The sequence below is a fragment of the Vigna umbellata genome, chromosome 11 (genome assembly GCF_029865625.1).
Source record: "Vigna umbellata cultivar VRB3 chromosome 11, Vumbellata_1.0, whole genome shotgun sequence".
NCBI lineage: Eukaryota > Viridiplantae > Streptophyta > Magnoliopsida > Fabales > Fabaceae > Vigna > Vigna umbellata.
The window spans coordinates 5,886,214-5,895,435 of record NC_142175.1 but is presented as its reverse complement, the minus strand read 5'-3'; the positions used below and the strand labels follow the sequence as shown (position 1 = coordinate 5,895,435).

At 31.9% G+C, this 9,222-nt stretch overlaps 1 long non-coding RNA gene across 1 annotated transcript; it reads left to right on the top strand.

The window, feature by feature from the left end:
* Positions 1-5,709: 5,709 nt before the first annotated feature.
* LOC148190836 (uncharacterized) lies at positions 5,710-8,923 on the top strand. The gene is made up of 3 exons (XR_015783076.1): positions 5,710-6,514; positions 7,342-7,524; positions 8,400-8,923. It is a non-coding gene; the product is annotated as an uncharacterized LOC148190836 (long non-coding RNA).
* Positions 8,924-9,222: the final 299 nt, after the last annotated feature.

Sequence of the window (9,222 nt, the reverse complement as noted above, 5' to 3'; positions counted from 1 at the left end):
GTTACATGTTCATAGCTTTCATGTTTATGATTATTTGTGAACATGTTTGTGTTGATTCTGTCATTGTTGCAATTCACTGTGTTTTACATGAGATTTTATCTGTGAATGCATGACATATGTTTTAGGAAAGGAAAACCACATGCACTTTTGTTGAACTTATAATATGTGGCAAAACAGTAGTTTTAAGTCGACTTCATTATGAAGTAAGTCGATTAAAACTTGTGGCTTTGCACAAACTTTTTCAAAGTGTGCTGTGAGTAATTTTGGAAAGAGTTTTTCAAAACTGCATTGAAGTGTTACAAAGTCGACTGTATGCGCAAGCTACTCGACTTAGTTAGTTATGTTTTGAAATTCTGTTAATGCTTCTGATGTCTAACGACTATATTTTATATCTTTGACCAAACATTGATTATGAGTCAACTGTATTAAATGCGAAATCAATTAAGTTGGTTTGACTGCTACTAACTGTTATAACTGTATGAGTATAATCGACTCTATTAGTAGCATACTCGACTTAGGAGCGTTAGTTTCGTAAAAAACTATATATATACGCGAATTTGATTTCTGTAGAGACTTTTGTGAATCTAACGTTTTGATTGAATTGTTTCAGATTATTGATCTTTGGTAGAACGTGCTAAAGCTCCAAGAATCCATCAAGAAAGACAGAGGTGTTCATTCTTTGGTGATTGCTTGACGAGCAAGAATATGTGCACATTGACTGATTGATAAACCTGCACTTGAGGTGTCTGATATGTGATCAACTTCTTCTCTCAATCTTGTGAAGATTGTGTCTGCCCTATTGTGACAGGAAGATAACGTGCGGCGCTCTGGACTTTGAGGATTGTTCAAAGTGATTAAAGATTGTAGGAGAGGGGACATCTTAATGTTGTTCTTTGTTTGTATATGTTTATATTTTGATTAGAGAGTTAGAGAAATGTTTTATATTTTGACGTGGAGGTCGCTATAAAAGCCTTGTTGTAAAAAATTGATCATTATAGTGCATTTGTTTCATGGGATTGGAAGAACAGTGGATGTAAGCAGTTTGGCCGAACCAGTATAAAAAAACCTAAGTTTGAATTCTCTATCCCTGCACTTTTAATTTTCTAAGTCGACTTTACTTTTCACGTAGTCAACTATTTCCGCTGCAATTAAAAAATCTTATTCCTTACGATTCAAGAAACTTTTGAAAATTATCTTTTTGTGAAAAAGATTTTTAAAAGACTCTGATTTTTGTGTTTTACCAATTCATCCTCCTCTTGGTATTGAAACTAAGTCATTCTTTGTCAACACTTTTAATCAATATCAGGTGCACAGCCTAATCTAAAGCAATTAAAACATATAATCTACTTTAAAACCTTTAAAATCCTAATTAAAACCAACTAGTTGAAGCTTTTATATGATTTAGAATAATTTTTTATTCATTGAACTCATCTCCAACTCGAAATGACCTCTCGATAAAGCACACCCACTTCGAGGTCATTTAAATCACAAATATGTAGAGTTTCTAAGTTCAACTCATTTTAAAAGAAAGACAAGATAGAATATTCCTAAACCTAAAAATATATGTATGCAATCAGTACCAATCTAATAACAAAAAACATCAAACATCGAATTAAGCCTATAATTGAATTCATAGGTAAATGCACGTTGAAATGAATAAAAGAGTGTTGAGAGTTCTCACGAAGACATCCTGTAATGTGAATCCCACTTCAGGGTATTCTGGTTCATATTTTAGAAACTAAATTGACTCTTCGTACTCATTCATCCAACTAATGTTCATTAGCCTATTCATCAAAGTCAAATTCACAACCAAATTCAAGAAAATATAGAAATAGCATCGAATTCAAGAACAAAATTAAAACGTAAACCATAATAGATAAAGAACATGATATTGAAGTTTATTAACATGAAAAGGAAAATTACACACTACTAGACTCACCACACCACTCGCGGTCTGTCACCCTCGCAAGCCTATGGACGAAATTCAGCAGCCAAGAACTCTGCCTCTATGAAAGCGTAAATACCCTAAATCTAAAACTGAATGTAAAATTGTAAAGAGTGTTTGTGTTCTATATGGCAGAAGGAACCCTCTTTATATAGGGTTGAAGAAAATGAAAGAGGAAAAAAGGGAAAAGGAATCTTGCTCGCGACGCTTTACACTTCTCAATCGGACAATCCTATTTACTTTGCTCACGAGCTCGCATATCGTCCCTCCGATCACCTTCTTCATTTCCTCTACCGATTCAACCTCCTCTGGTCACGTGCTTTGAGTCAACAAGTGTTGGTTTCTATCGCACAAGCCATGGCTTCCTCTTCTCTTTCTCTATCGCTGGAACCCTAACACGAAGGAGTGCTTTTCTCCAAATGAAGCATGTCTTCGAGCTTTACTCCCAAAGCAGCTTCAGCGTTCCAAAACGTCGTCGCACTAATTCAGCAAGCCCAAAACGCAGCAGCCCAATTCCAGCAGCAACTCAATTCCAACCAATCAATCAGCATCAGTGGCCCAAATTAATCCAATCATTCCCTATGCAGCTGCCCAATTCAATGGCCTAATGCTTTTGCTCACAGTTTCGAACAACCCAAATGTACCAGGCCCAATCTTTCTAAAGATATTTTGAGTGCTTCATCCTACACTTCCAACATTTCATCCTGCACCTCCAAACATTTCATTTTTAACCTTCTGACACCCTGCACCTCCAATTTTTAACTTTCTTCTCTTTCTTATTAAAGATATTTTAATAACTATCTTTTCATTTTCTTCTCTTTTTTATTAAAGACACTCTGCACCACCTTAAAATTAATTCTAATTTAATTTAAAATTTAAATATTATTTAATATAATTTTATATTTTAATAATTATTAAAATATGATTTATATTATAATAATAGCTATATTAAAAAAATAAAAATAAAATAATTAAAATAAAAATAAAAATAAAATAATAATAATAATATAAAATTTGACTTAATATATTCAAATATATTAAATTATATTAAAATATTAAAATAAATTAAATAATTATTAAATTGTAAATAAAAACAAAAAATTTTAAAAATTTGTTATCAAAAATCAGTTTTGTTTTTTATTTAAAATTTAATCAATATTTAATTTAATTAAAGTTATAGCATTATTTATTATATTTTTATATTTTAATAATTATTAAAATATGATTTATATTTTTATAATAGTTTTATTAAAAAATAAAAATAATAATAACTAAAATAAGAGTAAAAATAAAAAAAGTAAAAATTATATTAAAAATCAAATTTAATATATTTAAATATATTAAATTATATCAAAATATTAAATAAATTAAATAATTATTAAAATTTAAATAAAAAGTAAAATTTTAGAAACGTCAGATATTGACGTCCGATAAATTTATAATCGGATATGGATATCCGATAAATAAATTTTTCTAAAATTTTGATTTTTATTTTAATTTTAATAACTATTTAATTTAGTTTAATATTCTAATATATTTAAATATATTAAATGTGATTTTTAATATTATTTTAATTATTTTAATTTTTAATTTTTTATAAAACTATTATAAAAATATAAATTATATTTTAATAATTATTAAAATATAAAAATATAATAAATAATACTATAATATTTAGTTAAAATAAATATTGATTAAATTTTAAATAAAAAACAAAACTGATTCTCGATAACAAGTTTTTAAAATTTTTTGTTTTTATTTACAATTTAATAATTGTTTAATTTATTTTAATATTTTAATATAATTTAATATATTTGAATATATAAGTCAAATTTTATATTATTATTATTATTTTATTTTTATTTTTATTTTAATTATTTTATTTTTATTTTTTTAATATAGTTATTATTATAATATAAATCATATTTTAATAATTATTAAAATATAAAATTATATTAAATAATATTTAAATTTTAAATTAAATTAGAATTATCATTAAGGTGGTGTAGAGTGTCTTTAAAAGAAAAAGAGAAGAAAATAAAATGTCTTTAATTAGAATCAGAAGAAAGTTAAAAATGAAATTTTTAAAAAGGTTGGAGGTGTAGGATGTCAGAAGGTTAAAAATGGAATTTTTGGAGGTGCAGGATGAGATGTTGGAGGTGTAGGATGAAACACTCAGATCTTTTTTGCAATTAAAAGAAAATGAATTAGGACCCATCAACAATTATAAAAGGGCATTTTAGCAATTAAAAAGATTAAAAACAAAATAAAGAAAAATACTTTTATTAAAAAAAATTCAGAGAAAGATTAAATTTTCTACTTATTTACAAAAATACTAAAAATACACTTAAAAACCTATTTTTAACTAAAATTCTACAAATCTAAAGATTTAAAAGAAAAACCTAAAATTAATCTAATTCTATACAATTAAGAACAAAGATGAACTAACATGTCAGACATTAATGTCTTTTTCATAAGTATATTTTATTATACATATAAAATAGAAATTTAGGTAGTTATAATTTTAATTAATTTGTAAAAATCTTATTGTTTTTATTTAAAGATTTCATATTTTGGTAAAAAAGTTATAGAAAAAATAGCCAAAATACGTGTAATACTAAGATAATAAGTCAAAAGAAACTATGACCGTTAAACTAAGAAATAAAATCATCACATTATTCAATCAATCTTATGTTCTGTTTACAATGTTGGTATTGAAAAGAAGTAAGAGAAAAAAAGAAATAAAAGTAGAAGATAAAATTATTTAATTAAATATAAAGAAAAACTAAATGATTTTATTTATTATTGTTCTTACAAGGTCGAGTATACATTATGAAGAACCTTCAAACTCCTTTTAGCAAAGGTGTCTGCTCTTCAAATCGAGTTGTTCCAAGACTTGGAGGTAGTTTTACGCCAAAAAAGGGTGTGCTTCCAACTTTACACCTTCAAGACCAGATGCTCTAGGTTCTCATCTCTTCAAGGGCGATAAGGGTGTGTCTACAGAAGACACTTTAATGTCACAATTAGTCGAGTGCATTAGATAACAGATAATGCTATAATCATGAACATACATTATTTACTAATGACTCCATTAGAGACGTTTGGACAGTCCAACAAGAGTAGAGATCTCAAACCATAGTGTTAGCATAAAGCTGAAGAGTAGAAATTTGGATGATGTCACAAAGTCAAGTCTTAAGTGCTTTTATTGTAGGAAGATCTTCATAAAGACTTGTTTTTATATTAAAACTTTTGTGATAGCTTACACTCTAGCAGACTCATCCACAGTGAGCACAAAGTAACGAAGAAAGGAAGCAATGAAAATGTAAGCTTAATGGAGGAATTTTGTGGAGGAGGTGTTGTTTGGAAGAATGGTGATGAGTCAATATTTTCTTGATTTCACTTAGCTTATTGTGCTAGATTTAATTAGGGAATTGTGCTTGAATGTCCAGTATTTTCCCATTTTTGCTAATTGTACTTCATTTAACCAAAAATTCTTATTTTAATTAATTTGAATTATCTGAACTTATTATTTTCATTATTGATTGCAGGAAAAATTTTGAAAATACATTTTGAAACATTTGAACGGCTATCACATAATTCAAGACTCTCCACAAAAGAAGTGTGAATAAGAAGGAGAGCACAAAAGAATTTGGCTGATTTAATACAAAGTCCAGCTGCCACCCACATGGGTTTTATTTTTGATTTCAATTAAAGAGATGGACTGGAGTGTGACGGCCTGATGGAGCTGTGTGCTTTATTCATTAGAAAGAAAAAGGTGCTGTCACGGCTTGGGCTGGAAAGAAGCACACAGACTCAATCAAAAAAGGGCTGCACGTTCAACAAATTAAAGGCGTGAGCGTCCAGTAGGCCTTCACGCGTCCAAAGGGCTTGAAGGGGTGCACACGGAAAGGTCCAGTGTTGAAGATGGAAGGGTTATGTCCACAATGAGCGTCCAACATTGAAGTGAAAAGTGTGCTGCTGCCACGACCCAAAAGGAAAGGAGAACTGCTGCACGTGAATTAGGGGTCCTTCATTTTTCTTCATTTTTAAGTAGGCACATGGTGTTGCTTTGCTGCAGCAGCCGCCACCCACTGAAGGCACATTCATTCTCCATTTATGAAAACACACGGACATCAATTCATGGAGGGCTACGACTAGCTGGAAGGCACACGTTGGCTGATTTTTTCTCGGGAGAACAAAAAGCTATTTCATTTCTTTTGCTAGAAGCCAAGCACACAGGGAGTTTCATTTCTTTTCTTCACGCAGGAACCGAACTTGATTCCTTATAATATTAATATATATATATATATATATATATATATATATATTGAAAGCATTTTTATTTTGGAGGAGGCAAAAGTGTTGTCACGGCCTGGGAGAAATACTCTCAAGTGCACATAAGACGTGCGGGAACGCTTGATTCAAGAGGCGCGGATTCATTGTTGTTTTTACGCTGATTTCATTGAAGGGGAGTGGTGCACACGTTGAGTTGGAAGAGAATGGGTGCTTCATTTCACGTCCAGCCTTGGGAAACACACGAATTTAATTAAGGGCTGTTGCCACGTCCATGTGAGAGGAGCTCAAGGGTCTTTTAGATTATTTTAAATGTTTGATCGTATACTTAAGTTTGGTTACAATTTTCATATTGAATACATTCAACTTTGAATGCTTGCTAACTTTTAAGTCATTTTTTTTTCTTATTCACCATTTGCTTTTTTCAATGCTCATCATCACAGAAGTTAGCTATCACTTCTTTAAATTGGTTAAGATTTTTCATTGAATGTTTTATTTTCGTTGCGGCTTTCCGCACCTTAGGCATTTAAATGTTACTTTTTCTGATTTAACAATTGTATTTCAAGTGGATGATGCGTTTCTTTTAAAATTTTCTTCTCAATGCATTATGCTTCTACGCATTGCTTTTAATTAATGGAAGATACATTTCTGATGTAGCAATTTCAATTCAAGTGAGTCAAGCAAGTTTTCTTTAATTTAGTTGTAATGTTAGCTTTAGTTACCAATCGTTTTAATTCTGTGTTTACATCCGTGTTTATATTCGTGTTTTAATTTAGTTCATTTGCATTCACAAAACTCTTCACCAACCCTCACTACGTGTTTTGACCTAATTCTCGAACCACATTTGTCCTTGAGAGACGACCTAAGAGTCACTTCCTAGTCTATACTGCATTCTTATTGCACATAAAATTTGTATGGGGTGCGACACCCATCAAATGACTCTAACTCAAACACCCCACCATTAAGCTAAAGTAGTATTGGAGAAAGCATAATGAGTGACTTTCGGTGCAGAGAAAGGCTGACTCAATAGCTTCAACAAATTTCTATATTCATCCAAAAGTGATTTCATACAATCTAATGGGTGCCTGTTATAATGTATTTAGGCCAACCCAGTTGTGATCTAAGGAAGCTGATAATCAGTCATGAAGTGAGGATCGACTGCCACGTATCCAGGCATGAAGCAGGTGTTGGACACATTGAACACGTGTTGTGATTTCTAGAAGGAGGACGCTAGTACTGATTGGCCAAGGGGGGCGCTCAGTGTCAATCGATTGCCTTTTCTCAAGGTTTTTATCTCTCTTCATGCACTGGCACGAGTTTAGTTGGACCTTCTTGCTGGCTTCTAGCTTCCATTTGGAATGTGCAAAGAGGACATGACCTTCTTGAGGTAGATCTTCAAGGTCTTGTTGCATCTTCTTAGCCATTCCTTGGGTAATGGGTCCTTGATTTAGTATGGGGCATGGACTCCATCTATCATCTCCTCCCTTTGAGAAGGATTTTTCCTCAAATCTAGTGGTTCGTGTTTATTATGAAGATGTTTTTGATTTTGTTTGTAGAAGAGGTTCCTAACATTCTTGGGAGTAGGCCATCTGGAAATTGCTTTATTTTTGTTGGACTCCACAAAAGTCTCTCTTGGATCAAATGTCAATCTGCAATAAGCATCAAACATATCTTTAATTAGTTTTATTTGACCCATTAAGATATAGAGAAGAATAGTTTTAGAAGAAGGTTTCTAAGTTTTCAAATTTTCAATACAAGAAAAAAACCTTACTTCATTTGAAATTTTATTTTTGTCTTGAGTCAGTGGTAACCATAAGAGTAACCATAACTCAAGTTGTGAATTGCCATGTGTTGAAAGTTGCAACATTGTAAAAGATGAAATGACAAATTCTTTGAAAGAAAAGGTTAAATTTGAAAACTCAATAATAAATAGAGTAAAGTTAAAGGATAGAAAACCTCCCCTTAAGAATTTTGGTTCTATTGTGATTGTAGGAGTGATAACGGTTGAAAATACCATTATCTGTGATGTAATTTTGACACTAAATGCACCCTTTTCTGCTTAGAAACTTGCTTGGAATCATGTTTTTCTGTTAAGTTGTGTGAATAAGAGAGTTGAGGTTGAATTTAATGGTTTTATGACTAATTTCCCTTGTTTTGGTAGGAAATGAGATAATATGGAACGCAGAGATGAAGTGCCAAGGAGATGAGCTCAGAAAGGCCTAGAAAAGCACCAAAAAGAAGGAATGCTCGAAGCTTGGGTGCCCTTTTTGAAGGCTTAAGCGCAAAAGAGTGTCATTCACCGCCCGGGCGCCCCTTTTGGGCGCTTGAGCGTCAAAAGCACGAAGCTTGGGCGCCCCTTTTGGAGACTTAAGCGCGAAGAGTGCCGCTCACCACACGGGCGACCCTTTTGGGCGCTTCAGCGTGAGAAGTAGGAAGCTTGGGCGCCCCTTTTGGAGGCTTAAGTGGGGCGCTTGAGCGCTAGTGACACGGGCCTGAGCTTTGTTTTTGTTTCTGTTTTCACTCCCTGGAGACGAATTAGGATGCAGGAGCTTCCATCTTCTACTTTTAGAGTTTTTCTATCTCATTCTTCTCCATTGTTCATCTAGTTTCACCATGTCTATGGTGAACTAAACTCTATTTGTTGTTGGGGGATGATGTAACCTTGTGAACTCTCATGTATTTGAATTGATTCTTAATAACATATTCTTTTTCATTAATTGTTAGAGCAATTCATCTGTGATTATTACATGCTTTGTTTAACTCATTCATAGCATGATGTATGAATTGCATGAGTGTCGGGAGGTTCCTTAAAATTCAGGTTCTTATTGAATTACTCCCAAGAATAATATTTCTCAAGGATGAGGGTATGAGTCTTGGTCGTCTTAAAGCTCTTGATCTTCACATTTAATTACTAAGAATGCTAGAAATTGCATGAACTGGTGATTAAGGACAGACTTATTTCGTCGAGGGATCGGGTTTGAGTG